The sequence below is a fragment of the Lactuca saligna genome, chromosome 8, assembly GCF_052625555.1.
Source record: "Lactuca saligna cultivar CGN05327 chromosome 8, ASM5262555v1, whole genome shotgun sequence".
NCBI classification, from domain to species: Eukaryota; Viridiplantae; Streptophyta; class Magnoliopsida; order Asterales; family Asteraceae; genus Lactuca; species Lactuca saligna.
The window spans coordinates 86500588-86521040 of record NC_136424.1 but is presented as its reverse complement, the minus strand read 5'-3'; the positions used below and the strand labels follow the sequence as shown (position 1 = coordinate 86521040).

The 20453-nt window shown below is 38.2% G+C and overlaps 1 long non-coding RNA gene across 1 annotated transcript; it reads right to left on the bottom strand.

Annotated features, from left to right (window-relative positions):
• Positions 1–17826: 17826 nt before the first annotated feature.
• On the bottom strand, positions 17827–18321 carry LOC145013012 (uncharacterized). Its single transcript, XR_013664793.1, has 2 exons — positions 18166–18321; positions 17827–18087 (listed from the first exon to the last, which is right to left on the bottom strand). It is a non-coding gene; the product is annotated as an uncharacterized LOC145013012 (long non-coding RNA).
• Between the last annotated feature and the right edge of the window lie 2132 nt (positions 18322–20453).

Here is a 20453-nt window from a genome sequence, read left to right as displayed (position 1 = left end):
CATTGGTTGTGTTTCATGATGGTCTTATGTATTTTGTTCATCGTTGGGATGAGACGGGCTAAATACTTCTAACGAATTGTCATTGGTGGACTCATGAGTTTTCTCTAGGAAAGGGAAATAGATTTCATGGAACCAGACTTCACGAGACACAATAATGTTCTTGCTTTCAATATCACATATTTTGTAACCTTTGAGTCCTTGAGGAAATCATATAAACACACCAGACCTCCCCCTTGTTTCAAACTCATCTCATTTTGTTTCATTACTCTTGAAATAAACCAAACACCCAAACATTTTCATGTATTCATAGTCTGGATCTTGTTGAAAAACAACTTCATAAGGGTTTTTTTTCTTAAAACTTTAGAAGGTAGACTATTTATAATGTAGGTTGCAAGTAAGACACACTCACCCCAAAATCTTTTTGTTAAATTTGCCTCAAATCTTAGGGCTCACACGATTTCAAGAAGGTGTCTATGCTTTCGTTCAACAACCCCGTTTTGTTGCAGTGTGTGAGGACGGGTGGTCTCAAGTAAAATTTATTCCTTGTTACAGGAATTGATGACCTCAAGAGAGCTAAATTCCACTCTGTTATCACTTCTAATTTTATTAACCTGTTTTCCAAATTGAGTTTTTTTCAAGTTGTAGAAGTTAATGAGAGATTTCCTAACTTCATGTTGGTGTTTGAGTAGAAAGATCCAAACACCCATACTGAAATCATCAATGATGGTTAAGAAATAGTTGGCTGCAGAAATAGAAGAAAAATGATACTTTCCCCAAACATCACAATGTAATAATTCAAGATAATCATTGGTCTTAATTTCCCTAAATTGAAAGGGCAGCCTAGTATGTTTGGCTTTGGAACAAGAATCACAAAGTTTATTAAAAGTGACATTCTTAAGGAAGTTAATTTGAGTTAATTTGTCACTAGAAGCATGACCAATCCTTTTATGCTAAACATTTGTCATTGCCATGCAAGCCTTCTTCTCAATTCTAAACTTTCCCATTCGATAAAGACCTTTTTTGCACTCACCCACACTAGTCAAGCTCCTCATGTACAACTTATGCATCAGACCAAATGCAGGGAAAATTCTATAGTCAATTGAAGTTCTTTGCTTAAAAACTAATTGAAAGAAGGCTACATGTGAATGTGAAGAAAATTTTTAATCTTAGCACCCATTGCAAGGTAGAGTCTCATTGTTAGTTTGTACCACGTTCTCATGAATCTCGACGTTATGAGTAATGTGATCGGTGGATACCAAGTCAATTACCCATTCTTCTTCAAGGTTAGTTTTAAATGTCATGAAAGCGATAGTAATTTTATTACCCTTCATGGTCTTTGAGTTGTCTCCAAAATGCTTAAGGAAGGTCTCGTGTTGCTCGTTAGTCAAGCTTGCAACTTGACTCGCACTGGCTTCAACACAAGAAACCTTGGGTTTGGCTTCATCTCACCTTTTGTTTCCCGGCCACCAGTCAAGATACCCAACTCGTTTAAAGCAAACTTCCCGATTATGTCCATCCTTCCCATAGAAGGTGTAATGTTCTTGTGGTTCACTGCGTTTGTTGTCTTTGGTATAGGGTATGTTGCATCGTTGATTAGGGTGACCTTCTTTTTTACTTTGTTTAAAGGTTTTGAAAGCAGCGGGTTCAGTTGTGGGTTTCTTATCTCTAGATATGGTTCTCTTTTGCTCATCTTCTCTAAGAAGATGGTTAGCATTCCCCAAAATTGGAATCAGGTTCATGGCAAGGATCTTTGTTCGTATGACTGATAATCCACTATCGATTCCCATGAGGAACTCATATAGTCTTTCATTCTCTCTGAGCTCCACCGTTTTTCTTCCAATGTTGCATATACAAACATTACACGCACAACGTGGAATCATGAGTACAACTTGCATCTCGTCCCAAATGCGTTGTGGCTTAGTGTAGTAGATGGAAACCATGGCCCCTTCTTCTCGTGTTCTTGTGAGAATTTGTGTTAGTTCATACGTCCTAGGGGCACCCGAAAAGTTCAAAAAGACCATTCCAGATTTCACTGGTAATGCTTACATATTTCACACTACTTTGGATATTCTTTTTCCATGGCTGTTGTAAGCCATCCTTTCACCATATCATCACAACGTATCCATTCCATCTAATATGCATCATCCTTTTCCAATCGCTTTATAGATCAATCAACAAAACTAACTTTATTGGCAAACAGGAAGTTCATCATCTTCTGTGACCATTTGGTGTAATTATTATTGGATAGGGCATCGTTGACTTGCATTTGCTTCGAGTAATGTGAGGGATGTATGTAGAATTTTGAGTTTGTATCTGTCCCATTATCTTTCTTCGATGCTTGTCCGTATCCTGCTTCATTGCTAGCCATGGAGAGGGATGGTAATTTAGGGTTGGGGCTTTTAGGTTAGACCTACTCTGATGCCATCATAAATTTTGTTACAATCAAATCCTAGTAAGTTTCCTTCCAATCCTTTGATTTGTGATTTTGGCAACTTTGGCCCTTACGTGGGGCGTACCTAGATGGTACACTGGGCGTAAGTGGGTTTAAGCAGAACGACATCATTTTGAGGAGTATAATGGGCGTACTCTGAGTACGCAGGGCACACTCTGCCTGCACTCAAACCCTAATTTAGGTTCTGGACCTTATATATTGAACCTTAAGTCCCATTTCCAACCTCCATCACTAGAAACATTGCACTTTGCAAACCCTATCCCCATTCTTGCATCATGAATCTTGAGAGTGTGTTTTTGTGTGTTTTAACGGAAGAAGATGGTGTTGGTGAAGCTTGGAAGCTAGAAATAAGCTTGCATCAGGAAATTTTGCATCATCCTTAATCTCTAGAAGGTATAAAGTTCACACCTTGGTGATTAGCTTGTTATATCTTGTATATATGATGTATACACAAGATAAAATGTGCTCTTGACCCTTACTTCTTCCCCATACATGAGTTTGGTTGTCTTGATGGCTTAAGATGTTGGGGTTCGTATTGTTAAGCACATTAGAGCAATGCAAGACCATAAAGTTGGAAACTTTATGGTCAAGGACAACACCTAGGAATTGGATCTGCATCTTGGACGAAAAAGCTTAACTTTTAAGCTCATAAAGGGTTGAGAAGTTTCAGCTGCGTACGATGGGCATACCAGGTGGTACGTCGTGCGTACGCAGTAAGGTTCCTGTCTGTTTGGTCGCGACCGAGTACGATCCTCATACGTTTGAGTACACCATGCATACGGGGCTGGGTTGACTCAGTTGGGTTGACTCGACTTATTTGTTGAGTTGGACCAATTTGGAACTAAGGAGATTTTTGGGTGATTTGGTATTAATTAAGGTTGGGAAATGAATTTTCATAATAGGTGATGGGTAGAGCCGGTATTCAGAGTCAGGACTTATTTCAGATTTTGATTGGACCAAGAGGTGAGTTTTCTCACTATGCCAATTGGTCTAAGGTACCAAGGCTGGTCCATTTATTGTATTTATGTATCCTAGGATGTAGGACTGCTATGATATTTATATGTGTGATTTGTTGTGTATATGTCGTACAAATGGGTGCTTGGGTTGAGGGCACCAACAAACCCGATATGACTGCGTTGAGACTTGAAGCTAACATCCCCAGTATGGTGAGATTTATGTCATGTGCCAACAAACTTGGGTGTTTGGGTTGATGTAACGCCCGCAGATCCGGACTATTCAATTTAGAGGCAATAGGGGTCGAAAATGACTTTTCGACAAAAGATTATTTAGAATAAATAATCTTAACCAAGTTGTAGAATATGTCACAAGGTTTCTGTACATATAAAGAACGCCAAAATCCGAGTTATAACGAAGAAGTTGTGGCCCGTAGAAGTTTCGCAACGAAACCGACACGGTACCGGGAAGTGTAAATAGTGAATTTACGATGGAGAATTTTTTAGCCTTAGTGATCTAAATGAAATTCATAGAATATGTTAAACTAAGAGCGTCGATAAAAAGAACGCCCAAATCTGACTTCGTATGAGGAAGTTATGATTATTCTAAGATTCGGCTTAGTAGTGTACAACCCGAAACTTGAATTTTAGTTCGAGCGGTTTTTGGCTTACACGATCTAAATGAGAGTTGAAGATCTAATTAATATGAACTCAACGGTAAAAAGGCAGACGAAAACGGAGTCCGTATGAAGGAGTTATGAATTCTTCGCGGTCATTTAACAGTCTAAACGCCTCCTACTGTTAAATTTGACATCGGTCGAGAATTTACCGACGGAGTCTAAACGAAAGTTGTAGATCTTGATTTTACCTACATGTTGAAAAAAAGAACGTCGAAATGGAACTCATATGCGAAATGTATGATTTTTCTAAGTTTGAAGGCTGACATGCGATACCAGAATTGGATACGTGGCACCACCAGAATTGGACACGCGGCACCACCATAATTGGACATGTGTCACCAACAGAAGGTTGCCACATGCACCAACTCAGTGAGTAGGTGCTCCTACTCGGTAAGTAGGCCAGTCAGCACCCCTATAAATAGAGGTGTCGGGTTCCATTCATTCTCACACCTTCAAACCCTTCTTTCTCTCTCTAAACTCTCTCTCTAAGCCTCCCTAACCCCCAAAGCCTAGGATAACTCCCTAGAACAAGGCGGAAGCCCCGGAGTGCCCGAAGGCTCCGATAAAAGTACCTTTTGGCTCAGGAAATGCTGCTCCAGCGAAGTCCGGTTTTGCGGAAAAAACCCGCTGTAAGTGAGCTACGCCTACGCTAGTTTTAATATAGCTTCTAATTAATTATAGTAACATTATTAGGACCTTAAAATAATTGTTTGGGCTATTATTATGAGTTATATTGATTGTTATTTAACACTTATATAATAATAATAATAATAGATAGACTATTAATTAGTCGCGGTTATCGTTAGACTAAACCCTAGTGGTGTTGAACTAGGTTTTGTCAAGGAAATTGTTTTAAGAGCAACGAAGTGCTGTCCGAGTGCTGAATCACCACCTAATCAAGTGAGTGCATGGTCCCTTTCATCTTACACATATATATGAAGTATTTTATTATAAATTATGTGATATGTGTGCATATTGTCTGAATACTTGTTGTCTATGCTGGGGAAAGATTTTTATACATGTTTTAAACTGTATAAAGTATTTTATATCTACAAAATATGTTGGGTAAAACATTGGTAGATGAATGATGAGGGATAAAAGCGAAAATAGAGGAACATTAGTAGCATGGACCTAGTGCAATATAGGTATACATTGGCAGCAGTGGACCTAGTACCCTATAGATGAGCACTGGCAGCTGCGCCACAACCCGTAGATGTTTTAGATCTACGCTAAACGTCCTAGCAGATGCGCTCTAAGGGCAGTATCGGCAGTTGCGCCTAATAGGGAGCCTTATGACCATGACAGTAGCGTTTAAAGGTCAATGTTGGCACAAGCGCCTCATAGAAAATGTACCAATTCTGGCAGCTGCGCCTAAGTGACAAGATTAGCAGCTGCGCTTGACCAATGTGTCATTGGCAACAATGGACTTCATGTTGTTTCCTTAGGATGATTATTAGGAATGAATGAATGAGAAATAGCTGATTCTTATGGTAGATCCTTAAGAATAAAGAAGATAACGGGGATGGGTAATTGGGTTGATTGTTTGATTGTTTAAACATAATAATTATATTATTGTGGGTTGAAAACCCTATGTACTCACCAGGTTTTCCAACCTGACCCACTCAGTTTATTTATATCACAGGTGTTGATATGAAGTCACATTACACTAAGAGATTTAAAAGAGAAGTAGATCACTAGTGTAAATAAATGTAAGTTCTGCTTATGCTTATGTTTCTGTATTGACGATGACATCCCAAATGTTTTAAAAGTGAATAAAAATATATTTCTTTAGAAATGCTTTGATAACGCGATTATCATGTTTTTCTGGGAACAAATTCCGCACCATTTTCTTTAAAAGAGATACTCTTATTTTTATAAAGCATAAACAAAATCGGTCTTTTCTGGCCGTAAAAAAAATGGGGTATCACAGTTGGTATCAGAGCATTAGTTTAAGCAAACTAGGAATATGGATTTATTTCTAGACTTAAACTTAGAATGCTAAGCGATAATTGTGAGGTGTGAGCACTAGATTATTTTAGGAATTATGCCTAAAATGCTTTTATGTGCTAAATACTTGTGCCTGATATGCTGTTATTTGTTCGGATCTATGGTCTGTTGCTGACCGGATCTGGAAACCTTATGTGTTTAGGATTCTAAGCGTTTAACTACGATATTAGAACTAGCATATAAACGTTTCGGAGTGATAAGGATGATTTAACCGTCTATCCTAAGTAAAGGTCTAGATTCACCTTATTCGGTGTATAGATCAAGATGGCAGAACCCGTAGCGGAAACGTGAATGCAAATGGGAACCGAAACCAGCCCCCAGTGATTGAGCAAATACCGGTTGTGGTAGCCGCTACTGAGCCAATAACGATGGTCGGAGTGCAAGCAATGATCCAGGTGAAGTTGGATCGTCAAATGGAGGAAACCAGACGTTTTCTCCAGCAAAATCGAGAGGAAGTGACTATTCAGATCGAACGGCCCGAGTTGAATGAAGGGCAGACTGAGGAGGAGAACTACAGTGGGACTATTGGTCAAGTCAACCCACCAATAGTTCGACAAAACAACCACCATGACGAAGTCGAGAGGAATGGATACAAGTACAAGGAATTTTTGACTTGCAAGCTATCGACTTTCACTGGAAAGGAGGATCCGATCGGGGTCATGGATTGGATCTCGGAGATGGAATCAGCTTTCATGACGTGTGGTTGCAAAGGAAAACAACAAACCACATTTGCAGTGCGTCAGTTTCGAGGAGGCGTTGTACGTTGGTGGAATACCTTGGGGAAGACTCTGAGCCCCAATGAGCCCCTGCAACTAACATGGGCAGAATTTCTGGTGCAATTCAAACGTAGGTACTGCTCAACCCAAAATCTGCTCGAGCTAGAAAACCAATTCCTTACCTTGAAGAAAGGAAGCATGTCTGTTGATGAATACACCAACAACTTCACAGAGAAGATGGAGTTCGCCTTATGTCTTGTTCCGGATGAGCTGATGAAAGTTGACAAGTATGTAAAAGGACTTCCATGGGAGTACGTGGTGCCAGTGCGTCAGGCACCTACTTTGGAGGCAGCTATCTGGGCTGCCAAGTCGGTTGAGGAGATGATCAAGGGAAGAGCCGCCAACAAGACCGAGGTTGGTGAAAAGAGAAAGTTTGAGGGGTATGCGAAGCCCGATGAGAGAAGCAAGTCCAGTACAAGGAAGTTTAGAGGAGGAGGGAGTGAAGAAAGATGGTGCGAGAAGTGCAAAAAGAAACACTGTGGAAAATGCGGTGAGGAGGTGACTTGTTTCAAGTGTGGGAAGCATGGGCATTATGCCAACAAGTGTAAATTCAACAAAAGGGTGTGTTACAAATGTAACAAGGAAGGGCACTTCAAGCAAGATTGCCCAAAGAGAGAAGGGGCTACAAAGCCAAATGTGTCGCCAAAACCAAAGGCAAGAGCATTTCAAATGATCCTTGACGAAGCAGCTGACGATGAAAGGAATCAGGAGTAAGGATGGATATATAGAGATCGAGTTATGAAGAAGCCATATCTATAGTGTCACATAATGTAGCTTATTAGAGGCATAATCTAGGGTGAACTTGAACACCCATGTAATCGTTTCAAGTAATAAAATAAAACCTTCGTTTTGTTATCTGATGTGTTGAATGATTGTGTGATTTGCTGCATGGTGACTTGGGAAACTGCGGGACAATACTTGGGACGAGTATGAATAGGTGTGAATGGTAGTGGAGGCCTATACTACCGGAAGCACATGACTCACACTTGGATCAGGGAAAGTCACAAGGTTACCAAGAAGCCAGTAATTGATTTTGTTTTATTCAAGTATGTCGTTACCATTGTTTCGGTAATGACTAAGAAGATTATTGTTATCCCGACCCTAGTGGTCATATCACATTGAGTCCGACTACGATGAGTAGGTTATGTGGTTCAGAGAACCAAGTTTGATATAGCGTCCGACTTAAACCAAACGATTAAAATCAAAGCGATCAATAGAAGTATCGCGCTCGTTGTTGAAGAAGTTGGTGGCTAGAAATGCTACATGTGATTATATCACATTAGACCATGAAGGAAGACATATTCCATTCCGGAATTTGACTCTAAGAGACCTGAGTCTAAGCGTAGCAACATACGATGATAGGTCATTAGAATATGACACACCAGTCAATTGTAGTAATCAATTAACTTATCCTAAGTTTGTTAAGAAGAAGAAGTAGTCTCTGATAAAGAATGAAGTTGTTACACGAAGGGCATGATTGAAAATCTAACGAGCAGGTGCAAGACCGAGCACCGCCTGCAGACAAGGAGTGTGAGAGTTAGATACTCGTTCGAAGCAGCATAGAAGTTACAGTTATTACCTAGGATGAAGAGATAACGTATGGAGTCATTATACTACCCTATTTCGTTGATGATTCCGGGACGTAATCATCCTAAGGGGGAGATAATTGTAACGCCCGCAGATCCGGACTAGTCAATCTAGAGGCAATAGGGGTCGAAAATGACTTTTCGACAAAAGATTATTTAGAATAAATAATCTTAACCAAGTTGTAGAATAAATATGTCACAAGGTTTCCGTACATATAAAGAACGCCGAAATCCGAGTTATAACGAATAAGTTATGGCCCGTCGAAGTTTCGCGACGGAACCGGCACGGCACCGGGAAGCATAAATAGTGAATTTACAATGGAGGACTTTTTAGCCTTACTGATCTAAATGAAATTCGTAGAATATGTTAAACTAAGAGCGTCGATAAAAAGAACGCCCAAATCTGACTTCGTATGAGGAAGTTATGATTTTTCTAAGATTCGGCTTAGTAGTGTACAGCCCGAAACTCAAATTTTAGTTCGAGCGGTTTTTGGCTTACGCGATCTAAATGAGAGTTGAAGATCTAATTAATATGAACTCAACAGTAAAAATACAGACAAAAACGGAGTTCGTATGAAGGAGTTATGAATTCTTCGCGGTTATTTAACAGTCTAAACGCCTCCTACTGTTAAATTTGAGATCGGTTGAGAAGTAGCCGACGGAGTCTAAACGAAAGTTGTAGATCTTGATTTTACCTACGCGTTGAAAAAAAGAACATCAAAAATGGAACTCATATGCGAAACGTATGATTTTTCTAAGTTTGAAGGCTGATATGCGATAGGGGGTGACGTGGCACCACCAGAATTGGACACGTGGCACCACCAGAAGGTTACCACATGCACCAACTCGGTGAGTAGGCCAGTCAGCACCCCTATAAATAGAGGTGTTGGGTTCCATTCATTCTCACACCTTCAAACCCTTCTTTCTCTCTCTAAAATCTCTCTCTCTCTAAGCCTCTCTAACCCCCCAAAGCCTAGGGTAACTCCCTAGAACACGGCGGAAGCCCCGGAGTGCCCGACGACTCTGATAAAAGTGCCTTTCGGCTCGGAAAATGCTGCTCCAGCGAAGTCCAGTTTTACGAAAAAACCCGCTGTAAGTGAGCTACTCCTACGCTAGTTTTAATATAGCTTCTAATTAATTATAGTAACATTATTAGGACCTTAAAACAATTGTTTGGGCTATTATTATGAGTTATATTGAGTGTTATTTAACACTTATATAATAATAATAATAGATAGACTATTAATTAGTCACGGTTATCGTTAGACTAAACCCTAGTGGTGTTGATACTAGGTTTTGTCAAGGAAATTGTTTTAAGAGCAACGAAGTGTTGTCCGAGTGTCGACTCACAACCTAATCAAGTGAGTGCATGGTCCCTTTCATCTTACACATAGATATGAAGTATTTTATTATAAATTACATGATATGTGTGCATATTGTCTGAATACTTGTTGTTTATGCTGGTGAAAGATTTTTATACATGTTTTAAACTGTATAAAGTATTTTATATCTACAAAATATGTTGGGTAAAACATGGGTAGATGAATGATGAGGGATAAAAGCGAAAATAGAGGAACATTAGTAGCATGGACCTAGTGCCCTATAGGTATACATTGGCAGCAGTGGACCTAGTATCATATAGATGAGCACTGGCAGTTACACCACAACCCATAGATGTTTTAGATCTACGGTAAACGTCCTAGCAGCTGTGCTCTAAGGACAATATCGGCAGCTGCGCCTAATAGGGAGCCTTATGACCATGACAGTAGCGTTTAAAGGTCAATATCGGCAAAAGCGCCTCATAGAAAATGTCCCAATTCTGGCAGTTGCACCTAAGTGACAAGATTAGCAGCTGCGCTTGACCAATGTGTCATTGGCAACAATGGACTTCATGTTGTTTCCTTAGGATGATTATTAGGAATGAATGAATGAGAAATAGCTGATTCTTATGGTAGATCCTTAAGAATAAAGAAGATAACAGGGATGGGTAATTGGGTTGATTGTTTGATTGTTTAAACATAATAATTATATTATTATGGGTTGAAAACCCTATGTACTCACCAGGTTTCCCAACCTGACCCACTCAGTTTATTTATATCACAGGTGTTGATATGAAGTCACATTACACTGAGAGATTTAAAAGAGATGTAGATCACTAGTGTAAATAAATGTAAGTTCTGCTTATGCTTATGTTTCTGTATTGATGATGACATCCCAAATGTTTTAAAAGTGAATAAAAATATATTTCTTTAGAAATGCTTTGATAACGCGATTATCATGTTTTTCTGGGAACAAATTTCGCACCATTTTTATTAAAAGAGATACTCTTATTTTTATAAAGCATAAACAAAATCGGTCTTTTCTAGCCGTAAAAAAAATCGGGATGTCACAGTTGAGGTCACGTGCCAACAAACCCAGGATGGTTGGGTTGAGGTTTTACTGCTCTGCGTTGTAAACCAACAAACCCAGTATGGTTGGGTTGAGGTCAAAGACTAACAAATCTTGTTTGCATGCTTGTATTATACCTTTAATTGTTTGTATTATGGGTATTTTGGAAAGCTCACTAAGCTTTGTCTTAGAGTTTGGATTTCAATGTTTCGGGTACTTCTGATAAGCGTGGAAAAGCGAAGGCATGATTGTACATATCATCTCACGGTTTATGTTGGTTGATAGTTTGATTCGATGTTTTAACTTATTATGACTTGTAAACAATTTTTTGGTAACTTTTGGGCTTATGGATAGTGTTTTTTTTAAATAAAAAATTTTACTTTGATTTTTAGGACGTTATAAATTTTATGATGTGTAATATTTCATCTATTGAATTCCAAAGAGACAAAGACTTTTATACAAGGTATAACAAATCAAAGTGTAACATCCGAATTCCCAGGTATATTATTCTAATATTTTATTTTTGGAATTTGTGAAGGAACTCGGCGAGTTGATGCTTAGACTCGCCGAGTAGGGTCGCGGATTATCATCCGGGTTCGCGTCTGGACTCAGCGAGTCCATTAGTGGACTCGGCGAGTCCATGTTGTTTAATGAAACCCTAATCCCCCGGGGTTGGAGCCTATTTAAGGGCACCCTTAGTCCTCCATTGCGGCTACCAGTCCCTTGAGAGAACCCTAAGTGAGCTAAATCGTTTGGGAGGAAGGAGAAGCCATATTTGATCTTTCTATCTTTGGCTTAACAAGAAGAAGGTGATCAAGAGCAAGAGGAAACTGAAGGAGGTGTGATTCTAGTGGTTTCAGAGTCCAGAGATTTCAACATGAGGTATTTATTCGAACCTTCTTCAGTTTTGGTATTGATTCTTAGAGTTAGGGTTTTCTAACGTCTTTTGAGGATGGTTATGTGTAGCAATTGGTCCCTTCTCGTGTTTATGATTTAGATCTGGACTCAAATAGGTCCAGAGACCTTAACCCTTGGAGCTTTATGAATTATCTTGGGAGTTATGAGCTTAGAATGTCATTTTTGGGGCTAAATCACCAAATGAAACCATCTAGATGATATATGAGTGTCAAGGTCTAGACTTTACGTGATTATTATGCTTGGGAAGGCCAGATCTGACCTCAGGAGGTCAATGGAGTTTGTGCATGGCATGTACTCGCCGAGTTGTTCTTGCGACTCGGCAAGTTGAGTCGGGGTGGCCCCGCGATTCATACCTGGGGACTCGTCGAGTAAAGGGATTGACTCGATGTGTTTAACGGGACTAAAGAGTTAGTGGACACATGTGGACTCGCCGAGTAGCACAAGTGCACTCGACGAGTCGGGTCAAAGTTTGACCGTTGACTTTGGTTGACTTTTAGGGTTTGGTCAACAATGAGGGCCTTTGAGCCAAAGGAGGGGTAAAATGGTCTTTTACCCTTCTCAGGGTGCCTAGAGAGGGTTGAGCCTAGTTCTGAGAGTTATATTTATGAGAGTATTACTTTATGTGTTTAGGAGGAGGGTAGATCGTATTTCTAACGAGTTAGTGATTTACCGGGACATTTGAGGTGAGTCTTCTCACTATACTTACCTTGAGTGGTACTTAGAGTTATGTGACAGAGTTATCGTATGCTATTATGTGATGTGTTGTACTGCATTATTTCTATGTGGTTTATATCATGTATATATCAGAGTATATCAGAGTTAGAATCGAAAGGTTCACAAAGTTAGGATCAGAAGGTCCACACAGTTAGGGCCCACGAGCTCATAGAGTTATAGCCTCAAGTGTCTAGTATGTGTTATGTATGGTATTTTGGGGAACTCACTAAGCTTTATGCTTACAGTGTTATGTGTTATGTGTTTCAGGTACCAGTGATGATCGCCGGGAAGGCGCCGGTATGATTCGTACACACGCATGGATATTTATGCATTTTGATCTTGGGAAATATTTTGTGAAACAAAGTTATGATACAATGGGATTTTGTTGATAAATGTGATTGGAAAAATGTGTTTAAAATGTGAAAGTTTGTTTTAAATTTTACGGTGTTACACAAAGCTATAAATAAGTGAACATAAAAAATGATAGTATCGATCCATATCTAGAACCAATAAGAGGTTCTTTTAAATCCAATAGAAATGAGATGATAATGGAGCGTAAATGAATAATTATGGATTGTTGCAACTGATTGGAGAAGAAAGGGAAGGGAGAAGTGAGGTAAATGAAGAAGATGGTTGCTGTTGCGATAGAAAGGAAACAAAGGCAAAATGGTCAAGGAGGGAATGTTGTTATTGACTATAGATTAGATGATAAGTGGTTTTAGGGATCGGAGGAGGGGAGGAGGCAAACCAACTTAGGAGTCGTCTTCTTTTACTAAAAAAAATGCATTTTAGTGTTCACCGTGACACTTGGCTTTGGGACTTGGGCACTTCTCCAAATTTGTCGGTGAAGTCACTTAAAGTGGACCTGTGAGCATGTGTTATCGCTTGCAACTACCCTAACTAGATGAAATTTTTTTGTTTCTAGAAAAGTTAATATTTTTTATAGAGAGCTTTATTTAATAGACTTCCTATCTATAAAGCATTAGGAATTGGCGTTCTGTCGATCTTATGTCATATTTATTCAGATTATGTGGAGAAGTTGGGTAATTTGAGGTGGTTGCTAGAAATTTGAATGTGACTTTCCCTTTGCATGACTCCGGTTTTTGATGCTTTTTTAGATATGATTATGTAGGTGATTTCTATTCGTCTTTTGACCTTAAAAAAGTTGGCCGTTGAAGTGATCGTCTTGACGACTTGTTGGATCCTTTGGTGATATTGGAATTCCATCTTTTTTGGTGGAGAAACTTTTTTTTTTTAATTATTATTTTGGAGAATCGGGTGAAGAAATGTCGTTTATATGATTCATTGGTTGAAAAATCCAATGGATGCTATTTATTTATAGGGTAAATTACACCGTTGGTCCCTCGTGCACATGCCAGAAAGCATGTGTAGTCCCTATTTCCAAAATTTAACTCGTGCAGTCCCTCGTTGTTATTTATCTTGCATGGTTAGTCCCTATGCACGTTAACTGTTAACTTCTTCCGTTTAAGCTACCCACGTGCCTTGCACGCAGGGGCATTTTCGTCTTTTCAGGGTTTGTATACATGAACCAGTATGGCGCGACTTCGATAACCGATCATTTCTGATTTCATCCTCCGTCAACCCTTAGCATTGCACGAGAAAACCCTAGTTTTCTACGATGGTGAACTGGAGGATTAGGAAAGAATGGGAGGAATACAATCTCCAAAGCTCATACGGTAAAATTTTCTACATTTTCAGTTGATCATCCATTATACGTTCCTAAAACGTAATTTTTTTTTTTGGGTTCGCAGCTGATAATCCATGTATGTTCTCGATACGATTGAACTATGGTGGAGTTTTTACGAAGTTTCCAGGCCGCAAATACATAAAGGGGAAGATGAAATATATTGATGGCATTGATAGTGACTTGTTCTCGGTGCATGATATGGACGAGATAATGGAATTGCTTGGTTGTGTGGAACCAGGTAAAAGTATTTATTATCATTTCAAACGACCAACCTGGGATTTAGATTTTGGGTTGTATGCTTTGGGTTGTGATGAAGATATAAACCACTTTAGGTCATACGTGTATGAACACAAGGTGATAGAAGTGTATACAGAGTTTTGGGAAACCAAGCTCCATACGTATCAAATGTCCCCAAACCCTGCAAAGATAAAGATACACGAAATTCCTGAGTCCCTTTGTCATAAAAGCTTGTTATTGACATGGTCAAATTCAGGGGATTGTCCTAGTGAAGAAGCCCCTGTTTTTGAGAATGTAGAAACTATGGACGAACCCCCTAGTACATTACTTGAAACAACCTTGGAACAACCCCTTGTTACATTGAGTGAAACAGTTGAGTCAACCCCTGCCTATATACCAAGAATTGAAAACCCTTTGACTGAACCAATGATAGGAAGCACATGTCCTAATGTTGATGGTTGGGATGATACATTTGAATGGTGTGAACCTTTTGGTGGGACTCCTATGGAACAAGATGAACCAAATAGTGAAAAAGCAGGTGAAGACAGTCAAGCTAGTAAAGACAGTCATGATAGTGATGACACTGAAGATAGTGAATACAGTCAAGATAGCGATTACATAGTTGATGAAGATAATTTGTTAAATGATCCAGAGGTTGATATGAAGAACTTTCACCTCAACATTGACAAAGAGGTGGAGTGGGTTGGAAGTTTTCCTGATGATCGAGATGAAGCAGTAGAAGGTGATGAAGAATTAGAGGTTATAAACACTGAAGAATTTGTATCTGCATCTTCATCAGATGAGGGTGAAGCTAGTAAAAAAAGGAAGAAGATAAGAGATTTACGAAGAGCACATAAGAATGAAGCAGCTGCTGTCAAAGATCCATTTTACATCCACCAGACTTTTAGCACAGCCAAGGAAGTTAAACAACAAATTTATCTTCATTCCATACAGAGTAGAAGGGAGTTAGACTTCGTCAAGAATGACAAAAATAGGATTAGAGTGGTTTGCAAAGGGACAATACCAAACCTTGGGATATTAGAAACAGGTGGGACCAGCAAAAGTAATGACAAAGTGGGACCAAGTCAAAAGAAAAAGAAAGTGAAAGATGGTTCTATTCATAAATGCCCATGGGTCCTACTAGTGAGTAAGTGGAAAAAAGACATTAACTGGACTGTTAAGACCTATGAAAAGCAACATACGTGCCTTCAAACAAGGAAGATTAGGGCATGTAACTACAAGTTTCTCTCTGAACAGATTGTTGACACAGTGGAGGCAAACCCAGAAATACCACTTAGAGCATTACGTGAGATGCTTGAGAAGAAATACCAACTTGGATTGTCAGACATGAAAGTTCATAGGGCGAAAACGAAAGCCCTGGAATCAATTAGGGGAGATTTTGCTGCTCAGTACTCATGTCTAAGAGACTACTTACAAGAGGTGCAGAGTAGAAATCCAAACACCACAGTCAAACTTCAAGTGCAAAGTGAACCATGTTATGCATCTGAGACCAGGGTATTTGAACGAGTATACATTTGTCTTGGTCCATTGAAAAGTGGATTTGCAGCAGGGAAAAGAGATTTACTAGGGCTTGATGGTGCATTCATGAAGGGTCCATACCATGGTATGATCCTGACAGCAGTGGTATGTGCATAATCATATTTTAGTATTTGATTAATGTTTGACCATAGTTAATTGTTTGCTTATTACTGTGTTTGACATGATAATTCAGGGTTTATATGGGAACAATTGCACATACCCTTTGGCATATGCAGTTGTTGAAGCAGAGAACTTTAATTCATGGACCTGGTTTTTAACTAACTTAGGAGATGATCTTGGTTTGTATGCAAACTCCAACTTCACTTTCATATTAGATAGACAGAAGGTAAATAAATTTCTCCATTCATTTTCACATGCATGTTTTACAATTCAATAAGCAACTTCACTCTTTTGATGCTTTAGGGGTTATTGCCTGCACTTGAGAAACTTTTCCCAGCAGCAGAGCATAGATATTGCCTAAGGCATCTTCATGAGAACATGAAATGTAAATGGAGGGGCAAGGAATTCAAGGATTGTCTTTGGAAATGTGCAACATGTACCACCATACCACAATTCAACAGTGCCATGGAAGAACTAAAGAAACTTAACAGTGAAGCATATGACTGGCTTAATTCTATTCCACCTAAGCACTGGTCCAGATCCCACTTCTCAGGTATATAATATTATGTTTATAAGTGTATAATTTTTAAATATAATCTAATATAGTTGTGTTTTATTAGGGAGGGCACATTGTGATGCTGTGTTGAATAATATGTGTGAGAGTTTGAATAGCAAGATAGTGAAGGGTCGTGATAAGCCAATTATCAGTTGCTTGGAGTTTATTAGGGAGTATATCATGAGGAAAATTGTCATGGTTCAAAAAGAAATTGATAAAGCTAATGGCCCATTAACTCCTACAGCCACTAAGACCCTTGAAAAAATTAAAGAAAGGGCAGCACAGTGTAGGGCAGTGTTCTGTGGCAATGGGAAGTACCAGGTTACAAGTGAAGGTACTAATCAGTATGTGGTTAATATGGACTAACAAAGTTGTTCATGTAATAGGTGGGAACTGACAGGCATACCCTACAAACATAGTATAGCAGCTATATGGGATATGAGGCTCAACAATGAAAATGTTGGAATACCTGAGACATGGGTACACCCAACTTATTGGCTCAAGACATGGAAAGAAATGTATGTCTTCAAAGTTGAACCTATTAATGGGAGGTTATTGTGGGAAAAAAGCAAATGTCCTACCAAGTTGATACCACCAAAGTATCGTGTCCCTATTGGCAGACCAAAAAAAAAGAGAAGAAGATCTGCAACAGAAGATGATGGAGTGTCCACAAAATGGAAATCTGTAACATGCACAAAATGTGGAAATGTGGGCCATAATGGAAGGACCTGCAAGGGACAATCACAGACTGGGAATGGAACAGGAGAAGGTGCAGCAGGGAATACAACAGGAGAAGGTGCAACAGGTAGCAGTGGTGGTGTACAAAATGGAGTTGGGAACAAAGGAAAAAGCCCCATGCTTTGAGAATTTGTAGTTTGGTATCATGATCATGAAGGATAACTATGTTTTTGTTAGGCATTTATTGACATATTACTTTGTTGTTATGTGTTGTATTTTGATACTTTGTTGCTGTGTAGGATAACTATTTGTATGCCATAAGACTATGTTGTTATTTTGGATGTCCCTTTATGTTAATGGTCAATGGTTATCTTGGATATTTTAGAGTTTTTGTCCCTTTTAATTGTTATATTGGATGCTAGTATTGAATGGTATATTGCATATGTTGCAAATACCACATTTTCATTAAATTTGAACACCAACTGATAACACCACATTATGATTACACAATATATTGTAACTAAAATTGAAATTTTTTTGTTAATACAAATAACATTACAAAGAGTCTCCATTACAATATACACATACCAAAATACTAACAACTTCATTACTTAACCTACACTTTATATATAAGGACTGAAACAAAAAAAACCCAGCTAATAACTAGGTAAAGCTTCAATTTGCGATTTTGTTCTTCAAGTTTCATCCTAAACGCCATACAATCACAGTCCTGATCATAATCATTCACCCATCCTATGAACTTGCATAATGGTCCCTGAACCAATTAAAGTAGATGAAGAATTAGGGCAAAATTAGAGAAGACGAAGAACGAAATTGAAATCATTAACCTTACCTTTACTGTACAAGCATAATAGAGTTTCCCAGGGTTTCTTTTGCTATAAGATGTGCGAATCACTGCAGTGGCTCCACAATTGCATTTAATATCGATCATTGTTATGTATTTGGAAGAAATCGATCGAACGAGGGGAAGAGACGAACGAGGGGAAGAGACGAACGAGAGGATACAGAGGAAAAGAGGGTTGCAGTGTTCTTTATAAGATTTAAGGAGTAACGGCATTAAATATGGACACAAACCCTAAAAAGACGAAAATGCCCCTGCGTGCAAGGCACGTGGGTAGCTTAAACGGAAAGATTTAACAGTTAACGTGCATAGGGACTAACCATGCAAGATAAATAACAACGAGGGACTGCACGAGTTAAATTTTGGAAATAGGGACTACACATGCTTTCTGGCATGTGCACGAGAGACCAACGGTGTAATTTCCCCTTATTTATAATATTTGGTTTTTGGTCGGACTTCTTAATAATTGTCCAATTTTGAAAAAATAATAAAAATAATGGCATAAAACAAAGGATATGAAATAATAACTTAAGGTGTTAAAATTAATAAATTAAAAGACCAATACTATAAGTGAAGCCCTAAATAGACATTTTTTGAATATATATATATATATATATATATATATATATATATATATATATATATATATATATATATATATATATATATATATATATAATCCAATTCAAAACAATAAGAAAAACCACTGCCGTCTAAACATTAATATGTTATTACGTTGCAATTTGCATATTTTATTTTGAATAAATAATTAAGTCAATAAAAATTCACTCGTACATGGCAAAAAAAAACATCAATCGTAATTGAATCGAAAAACCATAGATTTTAGCGGTTTGGTTAACAAAACCGGAAATGTAAAAAAATTTGGTTCGATTAACCTAATGGCACGATTTTTCGGTATTTTTGTACGATTTTTCGGTTTTTGGATCTTTTGAACACCCATCACTATACGATTTTAATAGTGATGCAAGATTTAAGTTCAAAAATACTTTTACGTTTGAACATGGTTTGTTAAGAGTTCACAAAAGTTTTACCAATTATGTCAATTGTTTACATCATCTATAATTTTTAACCACCTTCATTAGATGGTGGGTTTGTTTTATACTTAATTAACGTATGAATTGGGATGGTAATAACTAGTATTAAATACTTAATCTAAGAAATTTCTCATTTACCATCTCTCAGTTAATTCCTACGTTTCATTGGTAACGACCATCTTTATTAAAGTAAGTAAAATAAATATCTACAAAGTTAGCTTTAAGAAAAACATTTTATAAGAACAACGGGACAATCAAGTTTTGATGCAACTCGCCTAATCTGGTTGCTAAACTGGTAAGAAAAAATCACTTTATTGCAGCAGTCTATAGATGCTAAAAAACAAACAGTCTTCTTATTACAGGCTACAGTTGGTTGATCCACCTCTTCTACCGCAGAGGGTTGCAGAGATGATTCGCATACTTCATGAATTTTCGACTACAAAAAAAAAAAAAAAAAAAAACAGCACCTTAGTTGATCACATTAGGTCTTTGCAAAAAAGAAAACAACTAGTTTAGTCATCGGTCATCGTTTCTACATTTAAATTCATGGCCTCCTTATAAGTTGTAAAACAAAATACACTATAATCATAATTATCTAAAACAAAGTAAACTAAATATAGTTGTTCCATCTTAGGTTACACAAAGATATGACATTCCTAGAGCATGCAAACAGGGGCGGATTGTAACATCCGATTTGCAGGTATTTTCATTTTAGCCCTTAGCATATTTAAAGTTTGCACATTTGGTTCCATGTTGCTTAAAGAATCGCAATTCAGCCTATATGTAAGGTACGTGCAGAGTACTTGTGAGAACCGGGATCACGAAAGCCATACTGGTACACTGGGCGTACCTGTGGTACACCGAGTGTACTAGCTCAGCCTCTAAAACCCTAATTTTAAGGGTTTCTCCCTAATTAATCCACCTTATGCCTCCATTGGACATTTCTTATCGGCCACCCTTCCATCATAAACCCTAATCTTGAGTCTAAGCTTTGTGTGTGAGAGTTTGGAGCTTATTAGTGATTTTGGTGCTCAATTGTTGAATAAGAAGACTAGTGAAGAAGGAGGTGTTTCTTGAAACTTGTAGATCCAGAAACTACTTTACCTTGTACATCTTCTGAAGGTATAAAGTTTATACCTTGATGTGTTTCCTTTTAAATCTACATAGATGAGTTTTTATGAGCTCTTTGCTCCAAATCTTGGACCTTTGTAAGTATGGAGCACT